Raw genomic sequence first — 13,221 nt, 5'->3', positions numbered from 1 at the left:
AAAATTCTAAAAACCATATCAGTCTTTTGTAAGCAAGTTCATAATGTCATCATCCAGTATACTTATATCATTTACATCAAATAAAAAATGATATTTCAGTTCACAGTCAGTACAAAGGATACACAACAACACATGTTTACATGTAATCAAAATCTGCTACATACAAATAAATAAAAGCTCATAAGACTCAAAATTCTAATACTTACAACTGGTAAGTAGCATTTTAGGTTACTATCACATTATTTTCAGCATGCTCCACCACCAAATAAACCTCACAGTTTGCCATAAGCCCTCAGGGAATGCATGGTTAATTTAGCTTCTACAAAGCCTATATTCAGCTGGCTTTTAGCATCTCCACAAGGAGTTAAAACGTAAAAGAGCAAAGCATTATCACATCCCAGCCTATGAGAGCTCACACCGCATGGTAAGCTAGAATGCTTTAAGCTAATGATGTTTATAGCTAACCAAATCCAATTTCTGTAGTCCACTGTAGCTCTAGTCTGTTTGTGTCATTTTACATGAGCTTTCTTTATTATTTTGAATTTTCAATCATTAAGACAAAGGCTGCACTTGGGTTCTTTTAAGCATCAGTCTAGGAAATGAACGCTTCTCTACAGAAATAAATTCCATTTATCTCCCAAGGCTACTGCTAGGTTGTAAATGTTAGTGCTTTCATTGCATTCAGAATGCTTCAAAACTGAAGGTATGACCTAAAAATGAGAAACTGTAATTGAGAGTGCTAACATAATAGAGACAATACTACAGAAACAAACAAAACCAGCATTTTCCTCTGAAGATACAAATGGAGATCAAAGGTCAAAATGTATATCAGTGCTAATCCACTACTATACACTGGAATGAAACCAGTCTATACACTGGAATGAAACCCTTCGTTACTACAATGGTCTGTGAACGTTCATCTAAACCTTGCAAATTCCTCTTTTAGAGGAATTAGAGGGTCCCCAATGCACAGACTTCAAAGGTAAGGAAAAGCATTGCTGTTACTTCAGGTCTTTGCAGGATTAGTGACACAGACACTGGGTATCAAAAATCATGATTGGTTGGAAACCTACTTGGAAATAGGTGAAAAGCAATACTGAGAAGCCTCTTTCAATGTACCACTGGGTGAAATGACATCTATTGATCCATTGTCTTCAGGGTATGTTTCCAACCACCCAGCTGCAAACTTCAGACTAACATTTCATTATTTTCAAAATAGTTTCCTTACTACAAAGTTGGAACAGCCTTTTGTCCGTAAGACAACACTATGACAAGTGATCATGTAGAGATCCATAAGCACTTCACGGCCTATAGTTCTGCCACTGATTAAATTGCAAAGATGAATTCAAGGTAGAAATGTGACTCTTCTGAAGTCTTGAACATCAGATGAATGAATTGAAATTTTATTCAATGCAATGCTGCTTATGAATTATTACAGAAAATTAGTTTTATATAATTCTACAGCAGCACTTTGTAAATTGTGATATAATTCTGCTCTGTCATTCTAAAGTGTCTTGTTTATTTACCAAGAATTCTGATCCTGAAAAATCAAAGTTCTCTTAAAATACTATTGGAAATAGCATACATTAAAAAATCAAGCATTATGACAATTAATTCCACTGACTTCCTTCCCAGAAAAAAAATCCTATAAAGTGAGGATATCAGATTTTCTTGAATACCGATCACAATTTCAGAGTAAGACAAAGAATTATCAAAAGGCAAATAGGTTCTAATTGGATTAAAATAATATTAAGAAGCCCTAAATACATTTCTTAGCTATGCAGCTGTTAAGATACTTTATCACTGAATAAAATAGGATAGGCAATTCATTAGTTGCCTCAACCTGATACAACCTACTTAAGACTTACTGCTTCATCTGAATCAGGTTTCCCATCTTCAGCAGTTCCTGCTACCATGGGCAAAGACCTCATTTAGGCTGGCTCTCCCCCAGCACCGTCAATACAGGAGGCTACACATTCTAGAGAACATTAGTTGAAACCTTGCTGCCTCTAAGCAGACTGATTTGTGACTCTGGATCCACAGGCATAATCATAGGGAATTCCTAATATGTCCAGAGTTCCCTATCATGCTTCTGAAGGCAGGCTGCCTTTTAGACACTTTCCACTAGATGGTTCATAGCCCCATTAATAGAGAGGGGGTCTCCACATTCCAGGAGATTTAATCTACCTGCCTAACAAGCAGCTCTTTGAATTAGGGTCTGCAGGGCGCTGTGGTTACCAGTAGTAAAGGGGTCCCTAGCAACACTCCACTTCCTTTTCAGTCAGCAGTATCTGGTCTTCCCCAGTAAGTGATGCTCACTGTACATTCTCTGTCTCTGATTCCCTAGGTCAGAAAAGAAAATCCTTCTTTAGGTTGGCCAACTTGGTGGCAGAGAAGGGAACTTCCTTGATACTAACAGAGTACCAGTCTACACCTTCTTCATGTGTATACTCAGTTTTTATCAGAGAAAGAACAGGAGTTGTCAAAGTTTTGAGCTTATTTAGGCTCATCCTTATCTCCTCCAGGTTCTCTTGCAGGTACAAGTCATTACCTGGAGGGCCAGAAGAAGCTACAGCTGGAACAATCTTCTTGTAGTTACTCAACTGTATACATTACTCTTACTACTATGATCATGAAAACAATGAACCACAAAGGCTTGCCTAACAGAATACATCTCAGATAGGTGCCACTGAACAGACTGAGACAAGAATGTTTTCTTTCATCTCCCTACATATACAAATCTATATAACAGTTGAACTCCATAAATCATTGCTAAGTTTGTATTTTTGCTGGTGCATTTTATCTGAAAGCTGCATACCGTGTCCTACAAGATTTGTGTCATTCTCCTACTTACAGATAGGAAGTTTTTAGGCTACTCAGCCCTGATGCAAATACTGCACTCTTAAGACAGCTTGCCTCTATCAAAATCATGCTCCATTCAAGTGAGAGTGGGCAATGGATTTCGTTACTAACTCTCGTATTCTGTTAAGTGATCAAAATTCTTAGCAAAGGAGACATGATTACACACAAACACTGAGTTGCAAGAAATACTGGGGGAAAACAACACTGCGACTAAATGGTTTTTCTGAATCTTTACTTTAGTCCAAGCTACTGAAATCAATAAAGGAACAACTAGAGAACCTATGATATTGCATTTGTTACAACCTTGTGCTAGTGGATCTTCTCTCACCTCCATTGTTAACCAAGCAAACTGACCCTAAGCAAGGAAAAGTAGCCACCACACTGCTGAGAAACTGCAAAGTTCTAAAGAGACAAGTTCTCCAAAAATCAGGTAAACAAAAAGCTGCTATCAGCTCCCTGAGACAACGCACGATGTTATTCTGGATGTAAGCAGCATGTGTTCGGCTTTAAGCCTACTGATGCATACAGTCAATACAATGCTTTAGCAAAGCTAAACAACTCTCATACTGTCCTAGGTAACGTCTGGTAACACACTTCCGTTATCACAGAGAAGCAGTGCTCCACAGCAGCAGACACTTCAAGCAGCATTCCCTAGAACAGCAGTTGCTGCTTCAAGAAATATGTAAGACCATAGAACTGCAGTAGTTGAAGACAACATATGTTATCTTCCTGGGCATCTTGCCCTAACTGTATTACCAAGAGAATCAGAGTTCTACATTTAAAAAAATTCAAAAAAATAAAAAAATAGTAGATGAAGTGACTAGGGGGTTTATTTAGAGAAGCTCAAACATTCCAGCCAACCTCATTTGCCACAACTGGCACAGCAAGTACCACCCAGCATCCTGCCTCCCCCACCCAAGGCCGAAATACAGAAACGCACTCGCACACACACTTCGAGAATACAAATTGCCAGTGGGGACAAGTAATAATCTCAAGGCTTGCATCATTTCACAGCCGAGTTGTTTGAAGACAGGCTAGCCATTACATAAAGCAGCTGTGCTATTTGGCTTCTCCCTTCATTCAATTATAGACTTGAATTTTTTTTATAAGTCAGAACTATTTTTCTCACTATAGATTTTGCTCAGTATGTAAGTAACTTAGCTATAGCAAAGCGCACAAAGGCTTCCATTTTGTATATGCCAGTATTTCAGGGATATGTTAGAGTTCTCCAGATACGTGACCGTACTGGCTGGGATTCTCTATGACTCAACAAAAGATCTGTCTTCAAAACATGTACAACTTTCCCTTTCACAGAGCTGACCAACTTCAGCATCCTTTGTGCACCTTTTTGTTACCAAAGAGTGTAAGGACAAAGACGCTTTTCTGTTTACAAAACAGAAGAATATACACCCAACACTAAATTTTCACTGACTTAGTTTTTATTACCCAGGAAGTAGGGACTTGCTACTATATTACACAAGCGCTGTTTGTTTTTGTCTTGGGGTTTTTGTTGTGGGTTTTTGTTAATAGTTTTTAATGGCTGTTTGGCCTCTTTTGTTGTTATCTTCAATTAATCTGTCTGGTTTTGTTGTGGCTCTTTTTTCACGCCAGCAAACAAAACCTAGGCAGAAAGCTGCAGTTACATGCAAAAATGTGAGATGATTGTAAAATTATTCTGTATAACAAATGCACATACATTTATAATATTTTAGGTTGAAAGGAATACCCTTTTTGGTGTTGCACCTTTTGGACCTTAATTTTTCCTCTATTGCATTCTCTTAACTCTCCTTTCTCTTTGCTTTTAAGAACCACATGCTTAAAATTACAAAAGGAACCACAAATACTACAATACAACATGCAGTCTTTACAACACCAAACAGACCTTTATTTGGTCCTCTTTAAACCAATCATCACTGCTTCATCAGTATTATCTCCAAAATTTAAAAGTGTCAGCTAATTCTGTTAGGTTTTTGCCCCTATCAAACCACTGTTCTGGTTATTGAAAAATTGAGAAGCATATGAAGAAAGGACTGCCTCATTTTCCTTTTCCCCATCCCCATATAGTAGGTGGTTAGATGTTTGAACAGACAGAACAGTTCTCCTCAGTTCAAATCAAGTCAGACCAAGCTATAATGAAAGTGGCAGGAAGCCTTCCTCTTTATGGTCACTGTTGCATTGTTTAAAAAATAATAATAATTAAAAAAATAAATAAATCAATGGAATCGTACCCTTTAGAGGAGAAAATTTTCTGCAAAATCCATTACTACTCCATAAAAACCTCATATGGGGGTATTTACATAATGAACTGCAATTACTCGCATTATACTTACCTAGTGAAGAATGAACCTATTGTGTGCAGTGAAACATATCTGTTCTGCACTAATACGCACACATTGGAAGTTACCTAGTGAAATTACACATCAATCATGGGTTAACACCAAGTCTGCACCCATACAATGCCATTTCCAGGTCATTAAGGAAAAACAGCTGCAGAATCTGCATTGGTCCAGGCTGCCAAGGCTCAGCAAGAGTTTAAGAAAAGCTGTGTAGTGAACTCACAAGTTTTTTGTTGTGGAGAGAGAAACCTTTTCTACTAAGATATGTGACAACAGTCAATGTGAACTGCAAAGATTACACATGGTAAATATGTCTCTACTGGAGCAGTCCTCAGCACCTAGCTAGTAGGTGTAATGCCGTACAAAAATACAACCACAGCAATAGGAGCAGCAATCTACCTATTCAAATCTCAAGGCTCTGACTCTGAATCCTGCTAGAAGAAATTATTTTCTTTGCTGACACTACAAACCTGGATATGTATTTTAAAATTTAATGAAAACACATCAGTTGAAAGCCTGTTCTTCCTACTCAGTTCAAAAGTTCACAGGCAAAGTAAGGTGAGGTGTTTTGTTAGCATACCTAAAATCTGCCTCTTAGTCTTTCTGGATTAGGAGTTTGCTCAAGTTTTTGTATGCATCTGAGCACCCTTCAAGTTAGATACACACATCTTTACCCTACCTTGAACTTCTAACAGTGCATTCAGAATTCAACCATCATTATCTAGGGAGTGCATGCAGACCAAATGTGGCTTCCTTGTACCCCCCATCACTGAGTCTCTCTCCTTCTCTTGAAAAAATACAGGGAAACTCACACGAAAGCCCTGTTCTACTTGTTGGACTAAGTCCGTAGTTGTTCTGTTACAAAAATGAAAAATAAGACCAAGACAATGGTGAGGAAAAAGCCAAGCCATCATTAGGCTGCAAAGCAAGAATCATGTATGACTAGAGTTTTGGTTCTGAACTTCTTAATTCTACTCTTTAGAGCCAGAGACTATCAGTCAGCACCAATTTTCTCTTATGATGGTGTTTAAAAACCGCCTGTCTTTGCACTGTACCTGTGAGGGTGCAGCAGGTCTCTAAACACATAAAGTCTCTCTCAGCTTGTCAGTGCAAGTTCCTTACCTCACATTTCTTGTAACGACATTATCTAACTGCTAGTGCAGCATTTCACAGCACAATGACTCTCAGTCACACTGGGGGACAGGGAAGGGGAGAAGAGACAGATACAGAAGGCAAGCACATGTTCCAGGCCAGAGTGAACCGAAGCATGAGCAGCCGTAGGCATGAATGTCTAAACCACAAACATATGCTTGTCAGGTCCACACATGCACATTACCCAACACACAAACTAAAAATAGATAAATACTACTACAGCAGCCATCTTTCCCTTTTCATTTGTTTTTAATTTTTCTTTCCTTGCTCCTCACTAAGCCAAGAGTTGTCAGGGTTGGTTCTGAGTGTGGCATCATAAGGAGGTCCCCCTTCCAGCTACAAGTTTCTTTGATCTTATCATTAGCAAGGGTAGAAACTCCACTTTCAGGTTAAAAGTACCCATCTGTTTCTTCTACTGTCCTGTATCTTCAGCTACTCCAGTTTGAGAATTTCAGTATCTTTTAAATTAAGCAACTAAGTTAGCTTCAAATAACCACTCAACATTAATAGAAATGTCAGTTTACTGTACAACAGAGTGCATACTTTCCTGAACTACTAATTACTATGAAAGTGCCAGCAATACGTTCCCTTCCCATAACAGTCCCAAATTAATAGAATCATAGAATGGTTTTAACAAATTTCTTGCTAATGTGAAATGAATTCTCTTGCAGTAATTAAAGTTAACGCACAGCATGTTTTAGTCTATTGCTTTTTCCTCCCCAGAATAAGTAACAACTTTATACTACACTTGATACTAATCATCAGGGATACATTGGACACATGCTCTCTGCTATGGAGAGAGAAGGCAAAATGTTGAGTCACAAAAACTTTTTTATTGCAGCGTTGCATACAAGCCTAAGAGCTACAAGCAAGTTCTCATGCTAGACACACAAAGTCTTTCACAGATAGTAAGGTACAATGAACAATTCCTAAGAGTTTCATAAGATCACTAACTCTTCTGTTTATCAATGCATGCAGTTACTACACAGTGAGGAAGAACAAGGACAACACTTTTTTTACAGCTAGAATTGTAATTCAGGAGCTGTACTCTAGCTAAAACTAAATTACTGCAAGCTAGAATAAGAAATGGAACTAATTCATTACTATGGAACTAGAATAACACCAGGATAGCATGCAAAAAGTTATTCACTGAACGGATACTGGATTGCATATGACTTCACATAAAACGAAACTGTAAGCAGATATGTACTCTAAGCATCAGCAGGTGGCATTAGTAGAGCATATTTAACATGTTTCGTCTTAGCTGAAGCCTTAGGCTACTTCAAAAACTTGGCAACTTTATGTTAATTAAATTGTAAAGTGGCAAACAGTGATACTAGTAATAGTTACATGCCTGCAGGAGGCGAATCGAAGCTGTCAGTCTCTAAGGAGCAGGCTAGTAAACCTTCCGACTGAAAAAAGCCTATTACTTACTATTAGCAAATTTGCAGTACCTTCTCATTTTGACAGCCAAGTCCCTTCAGGAGGGAATTATTCTACAATAACAGTAAACAAAATGCAGAATATTTACCAGTTAAACACTAAATATGTGAACCAGGATGCTAAGAGGAGTACCAGAACTCTATCAATAGATAGTCAGGATAAGAAAACAACAAACAAACAAAAAAAAACCCAAAAACCTGCAGTATCAGCAAAAGCAAATGCTAGTTATTCTGATACATTTTATTCTGAGGAGATTAAGAAATGCTGATTCCATTTAAGGAAGAAAATTGCTATGATTAGCAATGGAAGAGATTCATAGTTCAGTGCTTTCACAGAGCAGTTCCTAGTGAGCAAAGAACCAGAACTGTCAATATCAAGTAGAAGTTATTTCAGAAGTTCTAAACATCAAGGAGGGGAGTCTTTCCAATAAATAATATTAAAATGTAAGAGGCATTACATATATTTAATATCCTATTAAGAGTCATCATAGACTGGTGGTTGTCTTCAATAAAATTAGCCAAAGGCATAAGTCATCCCATTCAAAAACCTCTACTGATCAGCCAGAAATAAGTGTAGCTTGTTCACAGAATCACAGAATGACCCGGGTTGGAAGGGACCTCGAGGATCACGTAGTTCCAACCCCCCTGCCTGGCAGGGCCACCAAACATACACCTTTACTAGATCAGGTTGCCCAGAGCCCTGTCCAACCTGGTCTTGAACACCTCCAAGGACAGGGCATCCACAACCTCCCTGGGCAGCCTGTTCCAGGACCTAACCACTCTCCTAGTAAAGAACTTCCCCATAACATCCAACCTAAATCTTCCTTCTTTTAACTTAAAACCATTTCCCCTAGTCCTGCTATTATCAGCCCATTCAAAGAGTTTACTCCCCTCCTGGGAGTAAGTTCCCTTCAGGTATTGAAAGGCTGCAATGAGATCACCCCGCAACCTTCTCTTCTCCAGGCTGAACAAACCCAACTCCCTCAGCCTGTCCTCATAGGGGAGGTGCTCCAGCCCCCTGATCATCTTCGTAGCCCTCCTCTGGACCCTTTCCAAAATCTCCATGTCTTTTGTTCATCACATTCTTCCCATATAACAAGGAAGTCAAAGGCAGGAACAACACAAAAGACTCAAAAATAACTTGTTTTGGTGTTTAGGTTTGGTTTTGAGGGGTTCTTCACCATATATTTTACATATAGTGATCATTCCAAAACCTATTTTGTAAACTCTAAGTTAGATTTACTAAGCAGTATAATGACAGAAGCCTTAATAAAATACACAGAACAGTACTGTAAACCATGTCCTCTGCACTATTAGAAGATGCTGACCAAAGGATACTTAAAGGTCTTTTGTCTACTGTATCTCATAATCCACTTTTATGAATGCTGCCTCAACAGTCTCTTCACTTTAACACTAGTAAAGCAAGATGAAAGTTTAGTCTCATACTAGGTGAGGTAAGCTTTTGTACAGGAAGGTATGCTATATTGAGCACATTAAAGGACCAAGTGACTTCCTCTCCCCAGCCTCATACATTTTCATAGAACTAAAATACAATTGCAACCTCTAAGTTCACCTCTTGTGCCTTCTCCATGGAACCAAATAACTAAGTTCTTCCTTCTGAGGAAGGCAAGAAACCTAAATGCTTTTTTCCAGGAGACTTGGTGGAAATAGAAGTTATTCAGACTACAAGAAGTGTTGTATGAACCCATACACAGTTATTGCCTGTTGCTACATAAAAATTAGATACAAGTATTCCCTGTTGTAGATCATCTTGCAAAGCAGATATTGATTACACCACTAGTATTTCAAGGCTAGTTAATTTTTATGACTTTCACAGTAAATTTAGTCTTTTTCTCTCATTTCTATCAAAACTTCGTTTCACCATCAAGCCACTGTTAACCTTCACACATAACCAATAAGAGCAAAATGATCATTGAGTTTTAGTTCATCTTGTGTAAACCACTTTTTTTCACTAAGAACAAGCAGACCAAGTAATGGTAGAGGGTCTGAATGGCAAACAAAAATGGCGGGATAAAATCCAGATGACTTATCTAGTGAACAGTACAGGGCTGGCAACCTATCAACAGGTACTTAACAGCAACTCACCTGAAAGCATCACCCCCCAAAAAAAGATGCCTAATTTACCTCTGTATTTTGTTATTCCTTCAGCAGAATATTTAAAAAATAATAATAATTTTCAAGCTTGCTTATTCAGCCTCAACCCCCAAGTCTTTTTTCATCCCCTTCTTCCCTGTGGAACAATGGCCAAGGTTTGCTTGGCAGAGAGTTCTGGACACTGTTACCCAGAACATCAATCAATTTCATTGTAGAGGTCAGAGTTACCACTTGCTGAGGCCTAAAAATTTTCCACTCTGTTCCCAAGACCTCCTTTCCATCTTAAAATCAAAGGAGGCAAAAGACAGGGTATCTGCCAAATCACCATTTTCAAATCAGGATTAAAGCATTGCTTTTATGTTTTTAGAGTTGGCTTTTGTTTTGGTTTTGTTTTGTTTTTTGAATTTCAGACTAGATTCTGAAATGTTGTTCAAGCACCTATAAATAGAGATGGACATCTACTAGGATTTTCAAAAGCATCTGTCTGCTCAGATGCTGTACTTGGTGAGAACTGACTACAATTGCTTTCCACATACAAAACAGCAGCCAGCATCTCTCACCCAGGGTAGTAATTCTTAAGTGTTACACAAGAAAAAAAAAAAAAAAAAAGGCTGTAAATTCAGTATCTTTTTCCAAAACAACACAAGCCTCCTTCATTAATACCATATATGTGCAAATTATATTTGAATAGCAATAACTATACGCTGTACTAGCCAACATCTACACGTATGCTCACTCCACATATCCTGCAACCACATAGCCCAGAAAAATACATTTATTCAGACTTGACTCTTACACAAAGAAATTTCAGCCAGTTCATTAACTGTTTGTAGAGCAAGTAGCAACAAAAATAGTAGCTTCATTTATAGTGAGTCAAATCTGTATGTTACCAGTATCCACCTCTGAAAAAGTGCTACAGATTTGGCTCTGGAATTTTTACTTCAGTTTTCTTTGTGATCTTACCAATTAGCGTGTTTTTCATAATCTAGTAAAACTTAAAAACCAAAACTTAAAAGAAATCGATCTTTGGCAAGAAGACAAGAACAGGCCTTGGCTACTGAATGCCCTAGGGTCTTCATTATATTCCTTCCACATCAGCATGTATTCTAGAATATATTCCCCAGAGGAGAAAGTTACTTTAAATATTCCTACCATAGTTTTTTTTATTTTGTCACATATTTTTTTCTTCCCCAAAATATCTACCACTGGTCACTACCAGATGTAGGTGTCAGAGCAGAAGGATGACTGCTCTAGTCAGCATTTCCACTAAATGGAATAAGTCAGATAAGATTCAAATTCAAACAGAAGTCATTTTCACATTACACTGGCCTGTACAGAATTAGTGCAGCCACCTTAATTATAACAGGCTCAGAATAAAGGTATTAGCCTCTGAGCAACCCAGTCTAGCTGTGAGTGCCCATGTTCATTGCAGGGGAGTTGGTTTATTCTCTATTTTCTTTACAATGGACTATAAGTTTAGAAAAATGAAGTCCCAAAACAGAAAAAGCAGGGCCCACATGTGCTAGTATTACTTGGTAGAGGGAGTACTGTGTTCCACTACAGAAGACAGCACTTCAAATTCGAGAGGTCAGCTGCAAAGCTTGGCTTCAAAAGCAACTCACAATCACAACACCAGAGAACAGAAACAACTTCCTGGGCCAGACAGCAACTACAGAATCCTGGAGATGATTGTTTTTAAGTGAAACAGATGTCAGAGCCAAATGTTTCTTGATGCAATCCTGTTCATCTTCAGTGAGACAGCATAAAGTCTTGTTTCCCTGAACACAGCAAGAGGAAGTAGTGCCTTTGCTCAATGCCAGTTCTTCTCTCCTGACAGCTCTGTACCAACTGCTCTCCCCTGCCAGATGCAAGCATCTAGTGCCTCATCAGAAATGGATTCCTCCATCAACCAAAAGATGTTGTTGTTTCCACATCCTGTCTTCTTTAATATCTTTGGTTTTAGGAAAGTTGAATGTTCCATAGAGGATCTAAAACACCAGTCTGAGATGCCGAATTCCAGTATAGTTTTTTAGGCTGGTAGGGTTTTCTCACTTGCTTTATTTATGGGTTTTATCCTCTTCCCACTTAAGAGACCTTGTATATGTTTTTAATATGGCCAGCAAATATTAAGATGATCCAAAAACAGCATCCATTCATCAAAAACATGAAAACTTAAGAGTTAAAACAAACAAAAAAAAAGGAAGATCCATAAGAGCCATTTGTGACTACAGGCTATGCCTGTCGTGGAAAGAAGCATAACAAAATGCCCCCCCAATAATGATTGCATCACAAGCCCTTCAGTGTTGAAAGCCTTTTACTGGAGTCCTATTCTCTAGATATTCTCACAGAGAAAACACAAAACTACCAAAGCAGCAGGAGCCAGAAAACTCAGCAACTACTACAAACTTAGTATTGAAACACGCTTGACAGTAGATTTTAATGTTTTAACATTCCCCTAATGAAGATTATCAGAAAGCTGTAAATAAAATTACTTTCCATTTGTTTCAAAATATGGTCAGATTACTTGATTTCAGTAAGTATGCAAGAGACAAAAAAAACAACAAACCAGTGGGTACTAAACAAAAAGCCATGTCCCATTGCTAGCACATAACAGTCAAGAACCAGAAGCAAGCAGGTGAAAGCACAGACAGAAGCAGAAGTTGCAGCCCTTCACACCTGAAAAATATTTATAGTTAAAGAGCAATCACGCAACTAAACGTTTCTCCATCCAAATGATGGCACGATGCCCCTTTCTGAATCCTGGAGAATTGATTATCATCCTGAATTGCTTCCCTCAGCTGGTACCACTGAAGAGCCACCTGAATTAAGAACCACTAATTCCAGATCAAAATACACACTTTCAGTAATCACTCAAAAGGAAATTGGGAGATGTTGAATCTCTAGATATTTGAAAGAAAAACTTTAATAAAAATACAGTCCAATTCATTTCAATTGCAGTCATCCATATAGTGACCAGGAAAAAAAAGGTTTAAAGGCCTTATTTTAGACAGAAATCTTTACAAACATCTCAACTTCAACACGGAGGTAATTTGCCCAAAATCAGAAATACAGTTAACAAAGAAAATGAAAACCTTGTAATGCAAGAAATACAGGTAGTACTGCCCTAAAAACAAACCTATACCCACCGTTACTCTCACATTTTTACAAGATGTGAAAAAATAACACTCAAGTTCGCAGTAGAGTCAACCATGCTGAGGGCAGCAATACAGTATTTATTTTTTATTTCAAGGTTAGAGGATTTTGATAAAGCTTATTATGTGCATTCATTTGTAGAATATACTCATTTTGGAAAG

The sequence above is a fragment of the Coturnix japonica genome, chromosome 12 (assembly GCF_001577835.2).
Source record: "Coturnix japonica isolate 7356 chromosome 12, Coturnix japonica 2.1, whole genome shotgun sequence".
Classification (NCBI taxonomy): Eukaryota; Metazoa; Chordata; class Aves; order Galliformes; family Phasianidae; genus Coturnix; species Coturnix japonica.
Note: the sequence above shows the minus strand (reverse complement) of the source record.